The 20,332-nt window shown below is 44.7% G+C and overlaps 1 protein-coding gene across 4 annotated transcripts in view; it reads left to right on the top strand.

The window, feature by feature from the left end:
• The first annotated feature begins 612 nt into the window (after nucleotides 1-612).
• LRRC8D (leucine rich repeat containing 8 VRAC subunit D) overlaps nucleotides 613-20,332 on the top strand; it is a 129,055-nt gene continuing 109,335 nt past the window's right edge. For 2 of the 4 annotated variants that reach the window (XM_077452943.1, XM_077452945.1), the window contains exons 1-2: nucleotides 613-823; nucleotides 14,616-14,642. The gene's annotated coding sequence lies outside the window, so the exon portion shown is untranslated. The remainder of the gene's footprint in view (nucleotides 824-14,615; nucleotides 14,643-20,332) is intronic. The other 2 variants (XM_077452944.1, XM_077452946.1) reach the window with 1 other exon arrangement.

Here is a 20,332-nt window from a genome sequence, read left to right as displayed (position 1 = left end):
GGCACAGTGGCAGCGTTTGATGGGCACAGTGGCTGCAATTGATGGCACAGTGGCAGCGTTTGATGGGCACAGTAGCAGCACTTGACACAGTGGCAGCGTTTGATGGGCACAGTGGCTGCACTTGACACAGTGGCAGCATTTGATAGGCACAGTGGCTGAAATTGATGGCACAGTGGCAGCATTTTATGGGCACAGTGGCTGCAATTGATGGCCCAGTGGCAGCGTTTGATGATTTTTTTTCAAAAAGTTTTTTGCGCCCCCCCCCCCCCCCAAAAAAAAATTTGAGCACCAGCTGCCACTGCTGGTAATGATACATAATCACCTGATAAATGGCTATTTACAGTCCTGCATTACTAACAATTGAATTTTTCAGTTTGTTTGCACCCCCCCCCCCCCCCCCCCCCCAAAAGCTCCCCTGGTTGTAGACACTTGTACTATTGTTTGTACATACTGTACCTGCTTTTTGTTTGCATTAGAACTACTTTCCTCTTCATACAACTTACTAGATGGAATAGAAGAGCCATGGAGGAGTTCTGACTTGGCACCCAGCGCCACCTAGACGCCATAGGCGGTACGGTCACGTCTATAGAGTGTCCGGGGATGCGGCGATTTATCTATCGCTCGGCTCTCATCTCATCGCTCAATCTCCAGGAAAGAGCACCGAGCCGGCCGAGTCTATGTCTGTCCGTGTGTCCTGTCCCTTCTACACACAGCGAGCGCCCCATGCCGCCCTGTGCCACCCGCACTGCCAGCCCCTGACCGGCACCTGCCCACTGCGGAGGAGGAGGAAGAGGAAGGGAGAGCCGGACCGGGCACAGCTCAGGTGAGACCACCTTCACCCCCCCCTACACTGCCCACCGGGGGAGCACTGTGTGCGAGCACTGCCCAACACCCCTTTCCTGGGGGCATCGATCAGTCCATGTGCACGACTCCATGGCTTCTGTGTGTCATACCAACACCTGATCCGGGCACGCACATGCCAGGGAACTGCCAGAAATCTGTTGTAGGTGTGCCACAGGGGTGCCAATCGGCTGTAGCTGTGCCATAGATCCACGGTAGATCTGCTATAGATGTGTCTGGGATCTGCCATGTATCTGTCATAGCTCTGCCATAGTATCTACCATAGCTATGCCATAGATCTGGTAGGGATCTGCTGTAGCATTGCCATAGATGCACCAGAGATCTGCAGTAGATGTGCCAATGCCGTAGATCCTCCATATATCTTCTGTAGCTCTGCCATAGATCAGCCATGGATGCACAATATATCTGCTAGGGACCTGCTGTAACTGTGCCATAGATGCGCCAGGGATCTGCCATAGCTGTTCCATCGATCCACCATATATTTGGCAAAGATCTGCCATAGCTGTGCCATCAATCCACCATATATGTGGCAAAGATATGCCATAGCTGTGCCATGGATCTGCCATAGCTGTGCCATTGATTCATCATATATGTGGCAAAGATCTGCCATAGCTGTGCCATAGATGCTCCAGGAATCTGCAGTAGATGTGCCAGGGATTTGCTGTAGATGTGCCATAGATGCTCCATGGATCTGCCATAGATGTACCAGGGATCTGTAGTAGCTGTGCCATAGATTCACCATATATCTGGCAGCCATAGCTGTGCCAAAGATTCAACTTATATCTGTTAGGGATCTGCTGTAGATGTGCCATAGACAGGGTAGGACTTAGGGTGGTGGGGGCCCCTGGGCTTGAGTCGCTTTCAGGCCTTACCTTCTATACATTACCGTATTTATCAGTGTATAACACGCGCCGGCGTATAACACGCACCCCAAGTTTAGGAGGGAAGTTTAAGGAAAAACCTTACATTTAAATGCCCATCAATGCAGCCTTACCAGTGTCCATCTGCAGCCTTGTCCATCATCTGCAGCCTTGCCCAGTGTCATTTGCAGCCTTGTCATTGCAGTCTTGAAGTTTAAAAATGTCACCGCCGAGATACAGAGGGTCCTCTCGGCAGCTCTCAGTGGCTCTCGTGTCTTTTCGCAGTCCCGAGCGGAGCCGAGAGTAGCTGAGTGTACTCGGCTCGGCTCACAGTCATGCCCAGTCCCTGTGTTATGTCCATCATAGGGCGGCATTGGGCGTGACTGTGAGCGGAGCCAAGCCGAGCACACTTGGCTATGCATCTCAGCATGGCCCACGGGGCCCCCTATTGGGCGGGGCCCACAGGGCCCCCTATTGGGCGGGGCCCATGGGCTTGAGCCCAGTCAAGCCCAATGGTAAGTCCGGCCCTGGCCATAGATGTACCATGTATCTGCCATAGATGTGCCAGGGATCTGCAGTAGCTGTGCCATAGATGCTCCATGGATCTGCCATAGATGTGCCAGGGATCTGTAGTAGCTGTGCCATAGATTCACCATATATCTGGCAGCCATAGCTGTGCCAAAGATTCAACTTATATCTGGCAGGAATCTGTAGTAGCTCTGCCTTAGATGCACCATGGACCTGCCATAAATGCTCCAGGGATCTGCTGTAGCCATGCCATTCATCCGCCATAACTGCACCATCGGTGTGCCATGGCCTTCTTTGTATTACTACTGCAGGTTAAATCTAAAGTATATGCAGCAGCGTGAGTTAGGGCACTTTCACGCTGGGGCGGGCGTCAGCGATAAAGCGCCGCTATTTTTAGCGGCTCTTTAACGTTGTTTTTGCAGCGCTTTTAACCCCCACCAACAGCCGCAAAAGGTTTAAAAGCGCCGCTGCCCATCGATTTCAAGGAGCAGGGGCGCTGTAGGAGCAGTGTATAAACCGCTCCTAAAGTGCCTTTAAAGATGCTGCTTGCAGGACTTTTTTGAGCGTCCTGCCAGCGCACCGCTGCAACGTGAAAGCACTCAGGCTTTATATATATATAATATATTTTTCAGATTTATCCATGCTCCATGCACACTGTAGTACAGATGGATGAATGTCTTGCTGCAGCGATTGTATTTTGACATCTGGCCCCACCAGCTGTCAAAATCCCCAAACAGTGGCTGCATCTGATTGGATATTGGTGTTGCTGGTGTGACAGTTTTCTGCCCGGCTCCTTACATTTATCAGTCGGGAATGTCGGGTGGGAAAGGGCTGACAGGGCCACACACTGTGCTTAACTTGGCCAATCCATCTGGAAAAGGATGAAATCTGCTCCATGTGTGGATATGTACCAAACCCTGCCCAGCCACACACGGGGCTCTCATCATTACAGGGGACGGGCAGAAATCATTGTTGGCTGTATTTCACCTGTAACACTAGTTGGGTTCTATTCATCGGAATATTTTAAATGCAGTTTTTTTAAAGCACATGTTGCTTACTAAACGTGTCACTTACTAAAATGATAATGGTACACTTAAATCTTACCGATTTCTGCTCTTAAGGTGTATTACCACTTTTACCATCTTAATTAAGAACCCACACTATATGTTTTATATGTGTTGCCATTCACACAGCAGTGCCCACTGTTAACCCTCCATACTCCTCTGCTGTGCATACTGCCCCCTGCCATACCCACCACACTCCTCTCCTGTACATAGTGCCCACTGCCATACCCACCACACCCCTCTCCTGTACATAGTGCCCACTGCCATACCTACTACACTCCTCTCCTGTACATAGTGCCTGAAGAGAGATAGATATATCTATCTATATCTATCTTTCTAATTGTTTCATTGGAGTGGGTTGGTCCTATCAGGTAGCTAGCTTTGCCTGTATGGACACAGCCACGCATTCTAATTGGACAGAAGTGCGGGTTTGGGTGAGTGGCTCCAGTGGCACCCTGCTTGCATTCTGCACACCTGTTAATTGGGACGGCCTGACAGTGGCTGTGTCTATGCAGTCGCAGCATCCCCATACACTAAGGCTGGCCATACCTGCTTTGACAGGTACCTTTCCCCACTTAAACAAAGAAATCATTTTCTCCTGAGCTTGTGAATGCGTTGTGGATATAATATGGTAGTACTAAAAGGAACAGATAAATAAAAAGATGATCATGCGAGTCCCGCTGCCTAAACTGACCAGGCAGCCAAGTGTAAGAAAGAGATAGAATGCACGTGATCTGATGCATTGATCGATATGTTACAGTTTATTCATAAAAAAAGGGGGAGGAATCCATACAAAAAGGATCTACTATGTGGGACATCAGCCTCAGATGCATGCAGGTTCTTGTAAACCTGGATGCAGAGCGCAGACAAACCTGGACAAACGTAGAGTGTAGGAGAACTCATCGCTTGCCATGTGACACTCCTCCCAACTAGCAACTCCCCTTTATGTTGATCCAAAATACTGTACAGATCTCTTTTGTCGTTCTACAAGGCTCTGATGAAGAGGATTTTCCTCGAAACGTGTCATAAATTCTAGAACTTGCCTTTGCATGGGCATGTCTATTTTCTTATTTTAATGTGTATACTTGTAACCTGGTTTTATGAATACGTAGATACTTTTTGTATGGGTTCCTCCCCCTTTTTTTATGAATAAACTGGAACATCTTGATCAATGCATCAGATCACTTTCTTACACCCTTCCCCACTTCTGGGTGACAGTGACGCCGTCCCTCAGAAGTTCGTCCCCGCCTCCTTTCTTTTGACACCAGGCCAGTTAAAAAGCGCAGTGCGCTTCGCTCATGCACAGTAGCCTCCACCACTGCAGGGGGGGCTCTCAAGCCCATGTACAAGTGTAGTCCACTGTCTCCTCCATTGTAGGGGAGGGAGAAAGCACATGAGGGTGGTGTTTGAATTGGCTGAGAGTGTCCAAGCGTAGAGGAGGGAAAGCTAGGAATAAATGACGTCACCTCGCAGGCGACCTCTCCTCTACACTGAAGATGGCTGCTGGAAAGATCATGTGACTGGACCAGGGTGCCCCCAGAATAGGTAAGTATGCAAATTTTTCCCTTACAAGGTATTTAGAATGGGCCTAGAACGGGGGTGGGAGCAGGTTTAGGTATGGTATGGATCTGACTGGAGTTCTACTTTAAGCAAAGTAGAATTCCAGTCAAAGCTGTACAGTTTGTTTTTTAATCTACAGACACCCGTTATCTGCATAGACAGTTTGTTGGTAATGGGGAACTAACCCTTTAACCGCTTCAGCCCTGGAAGATTTGGCTGCTGAATGACCAGGCCATTGTCGTGTGACGTTGCACCCTAACAAAATTTATGTCTTTTTTTCCCCTGCCCAATAGAGCTTTCTTTTGGCGGTATTTGATCATCTCTGCGGTTTTTATTTTTTGCGCTATAAACAAAGCAAAAGCGACAATTTTGAAATAAAAACAATATTTTGTAATTTTTGCTATAATAAATATCCCCATTTTTTTTTTTAAAGCTATTTTTTTTCTCAGTTTAGGCTGATATGTATTCTTCTACATATTTTTGGAAAACAAAAACGCTATAATTGTAGATTGATTGGTTTGCGCAAAAGTTATAGTGTCTACAAAACAGGGATTTATAGCATTTTTATGACTATTTTTTTTTTTTTTACTAGTAATGGCAGCTATCTGCATTTTTTATTGGGACTGCGACATTGTGGCAGACACACTTTTGTCACATTTTTGGCAGCATTGGCATTTATACAGCAATCAGTGCTATACAAATGCACTTACTGTATAAATGTGACTGGCAGTGAAGGGGGTTAACACTAGGGGGCGATCAAGGGGTTAAATGTGTTCCCTAGTGTGTGTTCTAACTGAAGGGAGGATGGGACTGTCTAGGGGAGATGACTGATCATTGTTCATACTTTGTATGAAGAGACGATCTGTCTCTTCTCCCCTCACAGAACTGGGATTGGTGTGTTTACACACACAGTTTCAGGTTTTCGCTGTGTAACGAGCAATCGCGAAAGCCCGGCGGTCATCGCACCCACTGGGCACTCGCAGAGGCTTGGGGGTCGAGTAGGCGCACACCCCTAGTGGCCACAGGGCGAAGCGACGTAACATAACGTAAAGTAAGTAAGTAAAACTGCGGAGGCTGGTTGGCAAGTGGTTAATAAATACAGGGGGGGCGGGGGGGATTTACTAAGGAAAGTGCGGTTGCACTCCTTTTCCTTCAGAGCTTAGTAACTGTGGTAAAATGTCACTTTGTACAGAATAACTAATCATGTGCAAGGAAAATAAAGTGAGCAACACTTTTGCTTGCACATGATTGGATAATAGAAATCAGCAGAGCTTTACCAGATTTACCGTATATACTCGAGTATAAGCCGAGATTTTCAGCCTCTTTTTTGAGGCTGAAAGTGCCCCCCTCGGCTTATACTCGAGTCATCGCTGTCTGCCTGCTCGATCAGCGTATCGAGCAGACAGACAGCGGCCATTCTAACATTCAAACGCCGCGCCTCCGCCTCCGCCTTCGCCTGTGATAGGCGGAACACTGAATTTCCCAGCAGCCTGTGTTCCGCCTATCACGGACATCGTCTCATCCTCGTACTACGGACGAGGATGAGACGATGTCCGTGATAGGCGGAACACAGGCTGCTGGGAAATTGAGTGTTCCGCCTATCACGGACATCCGATAGGCGGAACACTCAATTTCCCAGCAGTCAGTGGGAAATTGAGTGTTCCGCCTATCACCGACGGAGGCGCGGCTTTTGAATCCTAGAATGGCCGCCGACGAAGAGCTGAAGGACGGAGGCTCGGCTCGGGACGGGACGGGCCGGGCCGGGACGGGCCGGGCCGGGACGGGACGCAGGCTGGACGGGACGCAGGCTGGACGGGACGCAGGCTGGACGGACACAGGCAGGCTGGACACAGGTAGGCTGCACGGACACACACACACACACACACACACACACACACACACACACACACACACGGATGCATGGACACACACACACACACACACACACACACACACGGATGCATGGACACACACACACACACACACACACACGGATGGATGGACACACACACAGGGATGGATGGACCCACAGGGATGGACGGACACACAGGGATGGACAGGCATGTCTCACCCTCGGCTTATACACGAGTCAATAATTTTTTCCAGTTTTTTGGGGGTAAATTGGGGGCCTCGGCTTATATTCGGGTCGGCCTATACTCGAGTATATACGGTACTAAGCTCTGAGGAAAATGCTCTTGCAAAGTGCACAGTCTATTTGCCTTTAGTAAATCCATCCCACTTTCTGCTACATTGCTATTGTTGACAATTTACTATAGATAAGGGAAATGAAGGATCGGAATCAGGCACCACATCCTATTGGATAAATAGAGACAACTGGCAAAAAAAGCGGGACTTTATAGGTGTCAAAAAAGTACACCACTTTTTATAAAAATATATAAATTTGAATATCAATTTCTTTAAAATTACAATAAATGTTCAAGCAACGTTTGATTAATACAACAATGCAGCCACTTCTTGCTATACATGTTTCGCCCAAAGGAGCTTCCTCAGGAGATTTAAAGGTACCTCATAATGTTGATACTATGAAAGAAACAGATAGTTGTGAATATTTATACAGTTATTTATATTGTGACAATCATGCCAAAAAGAAATGCATATCTTATCATTAACCTCTTGCTGATCGCCTCACGCCAATATACTTTGGCAGAAGGGGTCGTACAGGCAAACTAATGTACCTGTACATGGCCCTTTAAGAGGATACCCGCGATACTCTCACGGGAGGAAGAACGGGGAGGTGCTAATGTAAACAAGCATTTCCCCGTTCTGTCTAGTGACAGTGTCACTGATCTCTGCTCTCTGTGATCAGGAACAGAGATCAGTGACGTGTCACACGTAGCCACGCCCTCCCACAGTTAGAAACACTCCCCAGGGCACACTTAACCCATACACTGTCCCCTAGTGGTTAACCCCTTCACTGCCAGTTTCATTTTCACAGGAATCAGTGCATTTGTATAGCACTGATTGCTGTATAAATGACAATGGTCCCAAAAATGTGTCAAAAATGTCTGATGTGTCCGCCATAATGTCGCAATCACGATAAAAATCTCTGATCTATAGATAAGGTGTCATTCGGCACTGCATTGCTTTAACTGACAATTGCTTTAACCGACATTACTAGTAAAAAAATATTAATTAATAAAATTATTAAAAACTATCCCCTATTTTGTAAATGCTATAACTTTTGCGCAAATCGGTCAATAATCGCTTTTTGCAATTTTTTTTAAACAAAAATATGTAGAAGAATACATATCGGCCTAAACTGAGGAAAAAAATATTTGTTTTATATATTTTTGGGGGATATTTATTATAGCAAAATGTAAAAAATATTGCTTTTTTTTCAAAATTTACGCTCGTTTTTTTGTTTATAACGCAAAAAATAAAAAACGCAGGGGTGATCAAATACCACCAAAAGAAAGCTCTATTTGTGGGAAAAAAAGGACGTCAATTTTTTTTTGGGAGCCACGTCGCATGACTGCGCAATTGTCAGTTAAAGCGATGCAGTGCCGAATTGCAAAAAAATGCTCTGCTCAGGAAGGGGGTAAATTCTTCCGGGGCTGAAGTGGTTAAGCATAATTACATAAACTTCTCAAATAATAAACTGAGATTTTTTTCCCTACCAGATGCTTTAAAATAAGAATGCTTGAATCAGTAGAATAGTTTCAGTTCCTCTGTAGCCGGGGTCAGAGGGACATGTTGCAACCATGGGGAGAAGAAAATGTTCTGAAATGTATAAAATGAACACATAAATTAGAAATATATAGACATGGTTTATTATTGAAAGATGAGTAAGGTTGTCTATGTGTAAAATAGATTTACCTTATGCAGAACGGATTTCAAAGTAGAACCAATCGGTTCCTCATTTCCCTGGAAAGCGTAATTTGCTACTGGGATATGAAAAACCCTTAGGCCGCGTATACACGCGGGGACTGTTCGCCCAACTTTGTCCGTCAAACAGTTTCGGCAAACAGTCCGCTCAAAATTAGCATGGACGGACATGGCCACACACGACGGACGAACAGTTTGCTGAAACCGTGCGCGATGACGTGAACGGCACGTACGACGGGACGAAAAATACGACGTCCTATACACTGCATTATAACTTTCGGCGTGAAAATCCTTTCTGAGCATGCGCGCAACTTTGTTTGACGAACAAGCCTACACACGAGCGGGCTGTTCGCTGAAACAAGGTTTCAGCGGACAGTTTTTCGGAAATTCCGAAAAACCTTGTCCGTCAAACTGTCCGCTGAAACTGTCCGCTGAAAGCCCACACACGAGCGGACTGTCCGCCCAAACACTGTTCAGCGGACAAAGTTGGGCGAACAGTCCGCCCGTGTGTACGCGGCCTTAGGCTCCATGCACACTGAAGCTCAAAAAAGCTTTTTCTGGACGCCAGATTGCTGGCAGAAAACGCTGGTGAAAAACTTGCTTTTAACAGCGTATTGTACTAGCGTTTATGAGCGTTTATAATAAAAAATACAGAGGACACTCCAAAAATCTCACAGTGCATTCCAAACTCCCACAATGCATTGAAAAAATAGAACGTGAACACTAATTAACGCGTGTTTATGAGCGTTTATGCACGTTTATCAACGTTTTTCATTTTTTGGAGGTGAAAAACGGCACTTTGAACGCAAATTTCTGGCGTTCAGAAAAAAGCCCATAAACTCCACTGCTCATTAAAGCTGAAAAACGTCCATGTGTGCATGGACACATAGGCTATCAGAGTGGAGTTCATGGGCTTTAAAAAAAAAGGCCCAAACTCCAATAAACTGCAGTTTATGAGCTCCAGTGTTCATGGAGCCTTAAAGTCCCGCTCTTTTTGGCAGTTGTCTCTCTTTGTTATTGTTCACAAATAACTTGGAGCTGAATTCCAGAAATTCAGCAACTTTCTAAAATCTGCTGGCTTGGATCTCCAAACTACGGCCCTCCAGCTGTTGCGGAACTACAGGTCCCATGAGGCATTGCAAAACTCTGACATTCTCAGACATGACTAGGCATGATGGGAAATGTAGTTCCTGAACAACTGGAGGGCCATAGTTTGGAGACCTCTGACTGGGTTAGATTACCAAAAAAACTGCCTATGCAGGTAAGGGGCAAGTAAACTGTGCAGCTTTGATGAAAGTTATATAATGCCCTTGCTATAGGTGTAGGCCATTTACGTACCACCCGAAGTCTGACTGCAAAACTTCCAGAGATGGCAACATCTTGTCCAGTCTTGTTGCTAGGTTGTTGCTAAGACACTTCAAGCATGTGATGTGATGGGTGCTCACTCCCACCATCACATGAGCGAGCTCTCAAACCCCCGCACATGTGTTGTCCACTATTTTCTCCATCGCAGCATTGCTGAACTCAGGGCTACTGTGACATGGGAGATAGAACACATGAGGGGGGGCAGAATAGGCTGGGAGTGTCTTAGCAATGTCCTAGCAACAAGACAGGATGAGATGATGCCACCTCTGGGAGTTCTTCAGCTAGGCTATAGGAGGTACCTAAATAGCCTACACCTATAAAAAGGTTGTTCTGTCCCTTACCCGCATAGGCAGGTTTTTTGGTAAAGGTGAACTAACTTTTTAATTAAACATACTGTCTTCTAAATTACTATTCATTTTATTAGTGTGGAGTTCACAAATACTTTAAAGTTAAATTCCAGAAATTCAGCCACTTTCTAAAATCTGCTGGCTTACTACTATGAGGTAAGTGCAAGGAGGTGTTTGTTACCTCCTGGATTTATCTCATTAATTTTCATCTGACAATTTTACTGGGCCCTGTAGGTACAACTGCTACACTCTAGGTGCTCTGACATTGGAGACACTGTCTTCTCATACTCAGCATCCCTTTACTGACTATTTTCTGAAGGCTTTGTATCTTGTAAATGGGTTCACATAATACAAATTTGTGATTGGACAGGATAAGGGAGACGGGAACAGTGGCAGCTGTGACCAGAAGTACCAGCATCTGAGTGCAGGAAGTATAGCAATAGCTATGCTCCCGAGGCTCAGTAAAAATAAAAATTGTCAATTAAGTGCACAGGGTTGCATGCACCTTGTTGGACTTCAGACCCCATTCACACTGGGGAGCTTTTTCAGGCAATTAAGTGCCTCTCAAGCCACCCCAGTGTGAAAGCTTAAGGGCTTTCACACTGGGGAGGTGCGCTTTCAGGACGGGAAAAAAAAAGTCCTGCAAGCAGCATCTTTGGGGCGGTATATATACACCGCTCCCAAAACGCCCTGCCTATTGAAATCAATGGGCACCGCTGCTGAAGTGCCTGCAAAGCGATTTGGCGGCACAGCAACACAGGCTCTGTTAACCCTTTATTTGCCCGCTAGCAGGGGTTAAAAGTGACTGAAAAGCACCGCTATGACAGAAGTAAAATGAGCAGTAAAGAGGAGTTCCAGCCTGTATTAAAAAAAAATAAAAGTCAGCAGCTACAAATACTGCAGCTGCTGACTTTTAATATAAGGACACTTACCTGTCCGGGAAGCTTAACGGCTTCGGGTACAGGCACCGGTACACAGGAAGTGAAGCCTTGTGGGTTCACAGCCTGCTTACTACTGCGCATGCACAAGTCGTGCTGCACTTTCTGAATGGTCCCGATGTCTTTTGGGTTCTGTGTGTGTCTCCCAGAAGGCAGCGGTGGGGGGGGGGGGGAGGAAGAGGGGACTGTAAATGACTTAGGTCGCTGCATTACCCTTACACAGAAGTGGGAACGAGTACCTATTTTTGAAAGGTATCCGCTTCCCCCTCCCCCCAGAAAGGTGCCAAATGTGGCACGGGAGGGGAGAGGAAGCTGATGAGCAGAGCTTCCACTTTTGGGTGGAATTCCACTTTAATGACTGGAATCCAGAAAATATAAGAAAGTGCCTGAATTCCTGGAGTCGAGTTTATAACTGATAACGGGATCTGCCAGCACAGTATAGACAGGGTTAATTATGGCAAACATAACTTCGAAGCCCCCTTCTTAAAGTGTGTGTTTTTTTTTTTTGTTTTTTTTTAACACAATTAAAAAAAATGTCTTTTACTACCTTTACTAGAAGCCATCTGTGTCCTTTGTAATGTCAGCATAGGGCAGCCCAGCAATAAAAATAACTGTAAATCCTCCACAGCTGCAACTTCCTTTATGAGGGTGATTACGTTCGCTCTACGCGGTTCCACTGAATGTTGGAACGTGGCCACCCTCCTCTGCAGCTCCCAGCATGGACTACAGTAAAATGTGCTGATGCACCCAGTGTGTAAAATCAAATGGCGAACGCCCATTGATGAACTCGCGTGCTTCAGAGTGACAGCGCAAACTGATACTGGTCCTTGCCAGCAGACACTCATGGGTGATACCAGTCTGAAATAAACAATTAGTCATGCATGGTTTAGGTGAGCGGTGCACGTGATCACAATATATGTGCATTGCTTGCGCACAGAGCGGACACATGGAGGCACGCTTTCCTACAGTAACAACAGCAAAACCTATTACTAGGGGGTAAGCTAAGACAATGGTGGATTACTGCTTCTTAAAGCAGTATTAGACCCAAATGCAAACATTTATTATATTGCAGCTTACCAAACCTTAGATGTGATGGCTACATTTGTTTTCTTTTTTAGGCTTGCTTTCTTCTATTTTTCAGCCAGCAAGTCTGTTATTTTTTAAAAGAACAAGCTCTCCAGCAGAATGTATCAGTTACAGAAATGGGACAAACCATGTAACACTGGCAGAGTGCTTACAATAATCAGTTGTGTTGTGTTTATGTAAACTGTTATCCCAAAAGAAAAAACTGTTTGATGTAAGTGATTATAAAGAAATGGAGTTTGACTTCAATGTGTTAGTGTATCTAAATCTGCTAGTACAACTAATACTCCCCATCACCCCAAACTGTCAATGCTGCTGTCCAAAGGTGCCCCCTGTGCTCATTCATCCAGAGTAGATATACTCTAATGCAGGAGGTGTGTTAATGGCCAGATCACCAGGTGAAAGCAGAAGGGAAAAAGCCTAGGCCTCATGTACTCTGCTGCTGGTGCCGCACGTTCAGAGGCAGTTGGCTGCTTTTTTCAGCTGCCCCTGAACTCATCCAATGTTATCTTATGTGTACATGTACACGGGTTTGTTTAATGTCGTTTTTAGGCAGTTGCCTTTATAGGCTTTTCTTTGAAGGCAAAAAAATTTGTTCAGACGCCAAACGCGGCTAAACGCAGTAACTCGCGTTTAGCCGCATTTTGTTTACAGGTGTTTTTCATTTTTGGCTATTTAAAAAAAAAAAAAGTGTGTAATTAATATATATATATATATATATATATATATATATATATATATATATATATATATACACACACACACACACACACATTTATTTATGTTTTCAAACCCTTCTAAACGCAAGCGTTGCATGTAAACGTGGCAAAACTGACGTTTTAAATGTGGATTACTATCTGTCAAGTTAAATCGTTCAGGAGAGGTTGTAAAAACGTCCCGTGTACATTAAGCCTAAAAAATCTAAGGATTGGTGAGCTGCAATGTAATACATTTCTGGTTTTGGATTTATTACCACTTTAGCCACTTGAAGAACAAATTTTTTTGGCACGCTTTGTTTACATGTAACAATCATACTTTTTTTTTTCCTATAAAATTACTCTGAGCCCCCAACTATAATAATTATTTTTAAAGCAGAGGACCTAAAGAATAAATTTGTGTTTTTGGCAATTTTTTATGTCACATGGTATTTGCACAGAGGTTTTTCCAAACACAGTTTTAAAAAAATTTTTTTTTATGTAAAATATAAAAGATAATGTTACATCGAGTAAATAGATACCAAACATATCACGCTTTAAAAGCCTCTACAGGTTACCAGGTACATGATTGTGCAGCAAGTGGTTAAAAAGGAAGTAAACCCTGATGGGTTTTACATCCTCTTTTGTTCCCTGCAAAGTAAAACCATAATGGGCTAGTATGCATTATATGCCACTTACCTGCAAACGAAGTCCGCGATTTCCCCGATGGTGGCATCCATCTTCACCCCTCTTCCTTCTGGGGTCGTGGACTCTCTGTGATTGGCCCGGAGCTGCGCGACGTCACTCTCGCGCATGTGCGTGGGAGCCAGCGGTCACAACACTAGTGCCCTTTCTTCAGCGTGCTTGCGCCAATGACGCCGGCGCAAGCGTATATGGTAGATATCTCCTGAACCGTGCAGGTTTAGGAGATATTTTCAGTACCTACAGGTAAGCCTTATTATAGGCTTACCTGTAGGGAAAAGTGGTTTGTAAAGGTTTACATTACAACCACTTTAAATTGAGAATTTAATTAAACATCGAACGTTTAGTGACACTTCAAAATTATATAGAAGGGGAAAGTTGGTAGCAATTGTAACCCCTTAACGCCAATAGTACGCAGATATGCATTCTCACTGGACTGGGTGTTTTTCTGTGGGGCTACATATCTGTGTATCTGTCTTTGTGCTGGGAGTGTGCCACACAGTTCACTCCCAGCACAGGGATCCGGGTCTCAGCGGGTGCCCGGGTCCCATACTAATGATTGGGGCCCAGAACTCCTGGTTCTACAATCGTCGGGGGCAGGAGCATTTATTTTGGGTTGTTCCTTGGTGGTAGGTTTTTTTTTTTTTTTTTTTTTAAGGTATAATCCACCTGGATGCACAAAGTAGTTGTGATGATATGTACGATTTTACTAACCTGCCAAAGTTGCAAAATTGTCCTTAAGCATTAACATTTGTTTTACCCTTAGGCGCGAAGGGGTTATACAAGTTAGGAGGTAAGCAGCAATTTTTATTTATTTTTGAAGCTATGCTATGCTATAATTGGAACATGTTACAAATAAATATAAGGTATTATCCCAATTTGGCTGCAAAAGTGGAAATACACTTTTTAAGATATTGTCAGTGCATCTTGCGCAACTTTACTTAATATTATGTGTTATACAATAGTAACATTGAATACATTCAGGGCTTCAGGTGCTGCATGTTTATCTGCCTTATGTAATAATGTGTTATTGTTCATTAGTAACAATGAATACATTTAAAACTTAATTGAATTCTCACTTTAATTCAGCTAAATCCATTCCTGGTGCTTCAAAGCAAAAGCTGTTTTAATATTTTACAATTCATGTTCATTTCAAAACATCAGTCTGAGTAGGAAAGTCTGTCCCCTGCCAGCAGCTGCAAAGTGGGGCTCTTGCTAACTGTAAATAGGCAGTAGTCTCTACGCAGAAGTCCAACACCCCCCTGATTAATTAGGAGGATAGCTTTGCAGTTCTGGTGCAGCAGAAGCATGTCAGACTTCTGCAGAGAGACCCCTGCTTCCACACAGAGAACAAAGACCCCACTTTGTAGCTGCTGGCAGAGGACAGTTCAGCTCCTAGAAGATGTGAGACTTCAGCACCTAGAAGATGTGAGTACCCAGATTGCTGTTTTATAAATAAAATACGGTTTTAAACGATAAAACACCATTTAGACTTTATTTTTATCAGGATTCCAAAGAGCTTCATTCATGTGGAAACAAGGGGTGGTTCACAGGCGTTTTTTAACCAAACTTAGGTGTGCGGTCAAACGGGAGCGGGGGGGGGGGCAGCACAATGGACATTTTATATATTATATGTTATTATGTTTAATATCACGGTTTGCACTAAGATATTTATGTATTTTATATGTGTCATATTACATTGGCAAACTTAACATAGCTCTGCATTTTGTTTTTTTATATTTATGCACTTATGAGATTGTGATCAATGCCAGCAGCTGTATCAATTTAGAAGGTTCTGAGCCATTAGTTTGGTTTGCTCGCAAGCTTATTCAGTTTATCTCCAACAAGAAGAAACGAGAACAATTATTAATGAGGAATGTATGTTCCTTCCTAAAGAACAGGGCTTGGCAAATCACAGATGCCAGGTCACCATGGCAACCAGAAACCGTGTCCCGACACCCTGGCTTCCACCAGCCCACTCACCGCCAGCACCAAGCGTGAGCAACTCCCATTGCCTGATGCCCCGGACATGCACCGTGCCTGCAGCAACTTAAGATATACGCTTATTGAAGTTGCTCCGCTTGTCACAGGCTTCAAACCAGGCTGTGATCAGCACTTCAGCCACCCACCCGCTCTCAGATCAGCACTAAAAAAAGTCCTCACCCTTTGCCACCCAGCCTGGGATGAGCCACCAGTCCAGGAACCATAAAGGCTTGCCTCGCTCCTTCCAAGATGGCGCTGGGCTCAGTGAGCTCCATGAGGGACAGCGGCTCCCCTAAATTAACCTGCCAACTCTGAATACAGCCAAAACCTCTTCCCCCAACAATCTTACCTGCTGGCTGCTCCCCGGATGCATCTCTCCTTTCCCAGTGGTGGAGAGGAGTTGGCCAAGGTATCGGCCATCATTATTGCTGAGTTCCAGAGGGAACTCTGAGAGTTTGGACACAGCGCTATCTCGCTGGAGGTCCGCATTGGATGGCACTACCTCACTCCTAGAGGGACACAAGCAAGACCTGGAGATCGCTCCATGTGAATTAGAAGTCCTCAAAGACCAGCTAGAGGACATGGAAAATAGGGTCAGGAGAAGCAACTTGCACATCAGTGGCCTCTCAGAGAAATGAGTTGATCTGCAGGGTATTATACAGGCCCTGTTACAAAAATTAGCACCTGATCTTCTCGAATGCCTGGACCGTAGAGTCCTGGGCCCAAAGCGAGACTCTGGTCCTCCTCGTGACATTGAGGTAAAAATGCATTTCTATTGCTCTAAAGAACTCCTTCTACAAGTGGCCAGGCTCTCATTGTGCCTTCGATTCCAGGGCCATAAATATAGCCTCTATGCTGACCTCTCACAAGTTACCCTGCAGAAACGCTGAGCAATGGGGCCCTATTTGATGGCACAACAGTCAGCTGGCAAATAAAGAAAGAAAAAAAAAACTCCAGCTCTGCTGCTTACCCTCAGCAGAGCCAAAGTTTCTCTCTTTCTCTCCACATGTGGTCATCCCTGTGCACCCTCTACCCCCTCCTTCAGCAGGCCCGCCGTCACCATGCACAAAGGCTGCCCCACATTCCCCTCTCCCTCAGCACCAGCCAGTCCATGTGCACCGTGGCCCATCCCTCTTTCTCCCTGCCAGTTTCCACGTGCAGTGCTGGAGGGTAGCAGGGAGGCGAGCAGACACAACATACACACGCACTCATCAAAAACCTCAGCACCAACAACCTCAAATCCCCATACTCCAACCTTTTTTCCATGGTTTAGCATGTATGTTTACTTTTAATGGGACCTATGAAAATGAGTGCTAAACATCTGGAACACATGTAAATGTATTTGAGATTTTGTTCAGCATTTGCATGGTGGGACAGTAACCCTCATGCAGCTAACCAGCCAGTTACTCAATCTTTGGAGAACTTTCACTGTCAAATGAGTTGTGTGTAGCCCTAGGTTCACACCTATGCATTTTTTTAGTGAGTTTTGCAGTTTGCAGAAACTCACTACAGTTCATTGAACATGGTTTCCTATGGTACAAGTTCACATCTATTGGTTTTTGCTGCCAGTGCATTTTTGGAAAAGGTCGTGGGACTTTTTTCCCCCATGATTTGCTGGTAATAGACTTCAATGAAACTGCACCAGAAATGCAAGTGTTGTGTGTGTGATACGATTTTTGATGTGTTTTGCTTTTGCGGTTTTTATTTTAACACTGTATATAGCTGGTTGCTAAGCAGGGGGCGGGGAAGCCGACTGTCGCGTCCTTAACAACCTATAAATCATCCGCTGTCAGCAGGGTTCCCCGCTGATGGCTGAATGTAAAAAAAAAAAAAAAAATGTCGTGGGGTACCCCCAAGGTTAATACCAGGCCCTTCGGAACCAGATTGCCCCCCCCCCCCCCCCACCAAAATTAAAACAAAAATGGCGTGTGATCCCCCCCAAAATCCATACCAGACCCTTATCCGAGCACACTGCCCGGCAGGTCAGGAAAGGGAGGGGACGAGCGAGCGCCCCAACACCCCCCCCCAATTGCGGACAGAAATTGCTCAGCAGATAATTTAGGATACAGTGATGGCGTCTATAACCTCGCAGTATTTTTTTTATTATACATTTGTTCTTTTCTCTATCAGAGCCTCGTGGGTTAATATAGATCACATGCAATGTCACAAGTTTCAACCTTCACATAACTCGGTTCCTATATACTACAGATAAACAAACTTGGAACTTAGGAATGCATACACACATGGCAAAGGTTTATTGAGTAATGTCGGGTTGTTCATTTTTTCCAATGAATTTCCTTACTTAAATTTTTTAAAGAAATAGAAGTGTAAGGGCCGGTTCACACTGCGACGCGAGGCGAGGCGACACGGCTCGCCTCGCCTCGCTCCCGCAAGTCGCCCCCATTCAGTGCTATGGAACCGTTCTGAGAGGAGCGACTCGAGTCGCTCCGACTCAGAAAAAAGGTTCCTGTACTACTTCGGGGCGACTTCGGGGGCGACTTGCATTGACTTCTATGCAGAAGTCCTCTGCAAGTCGCCGCTGAGGTCCGTGCAGGTCGCGGCGAGGCAAGTCGGAGACGCCTCGCCGCGCATCGCTGTGTGAACCGGCCCTAACTCCATCCTCAGTATTATTTTGTAACAATGTGACATTTGTTGGTTTCAAGTTAAAATCACATATTTTTTTTTACTATAAAATTACTTAGAACCCCCAAGCATTATATATATATATATATATATATATATATATATATATATATTTTTTTTTTTTTTTGTAGAGATCCTAGAGAATAAAATGGTGGTTATTGCAATATTTTATGTCACACTGTATTTGCGCAGCGGTCTTTCAAATGCAGTTTTTTTGGAAAAATTACTTTAACCACTTCAGCCCCGGAAGAATTTATCCCCTTCCTGACCAAAGCACTTTTTGCGATTCGGCACTGCATCACTTTAACTGACAATTGCATGGCCGTGTGAGGGGGCTCTTAAACAAAATTGACGCCCTTTTTTCCCCACAAATAGAGCTTTCTTTTGGTGGTATTTGATCACCTCTGCGGTTTTTATTTTTTGCGCTATAAACATAAAAAGCGACAATTTTGAAAAAACACATTTTTTACATTTGCCATAATAAATATCCCCAAAAAATATATAATTTTTTTTCCCCCCCAGTTTAGGCCGATGCGTATTCTTGTACATATTTCTGGTAAAATCGCAATAAGCGTTTATTGATTGGTTTGCGCAAAAGTTATAGAATCTACAAAATAGGGGATAGTTTTATGGCATTTTTATTATTATTATTTTTTTACTAGTAATGGCGGCGATCAGCGATTTTTACTGTGATTGCGACATTATGGAGGACACATCGGACAATTTTAACACATTTTTGGGACCATTGGCATTAATACAGTGATCAATGCTAAAAAATTGCATTGATAACTGTAAAAATGTCACTGGCAGTGAGGGGGTTAACCACTAGGTGGTGCTGCAGGGGTTAAGTGTGTCCTAGGGAGTGATTCTAACTGTGGGGGGGAGGGGATGTGTGTGACACATTACTGATCACAGCTCCCGATTACAGGGAGAGCTGATCAGTGACAGTGTCACTAGGCAGAACAGGGAGATACATGTTTACATTAGCGCCTCCTCGTTCTTCCTCACTGTGAGACGATTGTGGGTATGACCGCGGACATTGCGTCCGCGGGACCCGCGATCACGGAGTTCCTGGCATGCACAGTAACTTTTAGCTACGCTTGTTAGACAGCAGTAGCCATTAAAGTGGCCACTAATCCATAACTACAGCTTGTCGAGTGTTTATTGTGTCTTATTTAGCTGATCTGTTGAGCCAGCTATGTGCAGATTCAGGGACACGGCCTTGATTGATGTTCTTATCGGAGATATGGCCTTTCTCAGTTATAAAGTGCATTGTTTTATTCTCTGTCTTCCCATTCACATGCTTTCTCATTGAATAAGCAGGGCTCAGGCCTGTTGGGTTTTAACCAGTTTAGTAGGAGTTTTTGTTTGGTGTTAATGATTATGTGCTTGACTGTATTTTGCATTCCTTTTTTAAATCCTTTTGTGTGAAAGTTTAATGTTTAACCGCTTCAGCCCCTTTCCTGACCAGAGCACTTTTTTGCGATTTAGTACTGCGTCGCTTTAAGGCCCCATTCGCACCTGAGCGTTTTGTAGCTTGAAGCCTGAAGCTACAAAACGCTGGAGGGGAAAAAAATCTATTCTCAATGGAGATGGTTCACATCTCCACTCCGTGTCGCCTGAAGCTCAAACAAGTTCTGGACTCTTTTTTTGTTGCTTGAATCGGGCAGATTTGGGAATTTTTTCTATATTGGTGTCCTTTTGCCCTGCACAAAATTGCGGCAAAATGTGATAAACGCAGCAAAATTGCGGTAAAATCGCACAATTTTCTGCCTGAAACAGCTATGCTCAGGTGCAAATGGGGCCTAACTGACACGATCGTGTGACCTAACACCAAAACAAAATTGACAACCTTTT

This window comes from Lithobates pipiens, unplaced genomic scaffold (genome assembly GCF_037356315.1).
Source record: "Lithobates pipiens isolate NorthernLeopardFrog02 unplaced genomic scaffold, aLitPip1_a1.2 Scaffold_23, whole genome shotgun sequence".
NCBI classification, from domain to species: domain Eukaryota; kingdom Metazoa; phylum Chordata; class Amphibia; order Anura; family Ranidae; genus Lithobates; species Lithobates pipiens.
The sequence above is the reverse complement of the archived record's forward strand: the minus strand, read 5'-3'. Positions and strand labels throughout refer to the sequence as shown.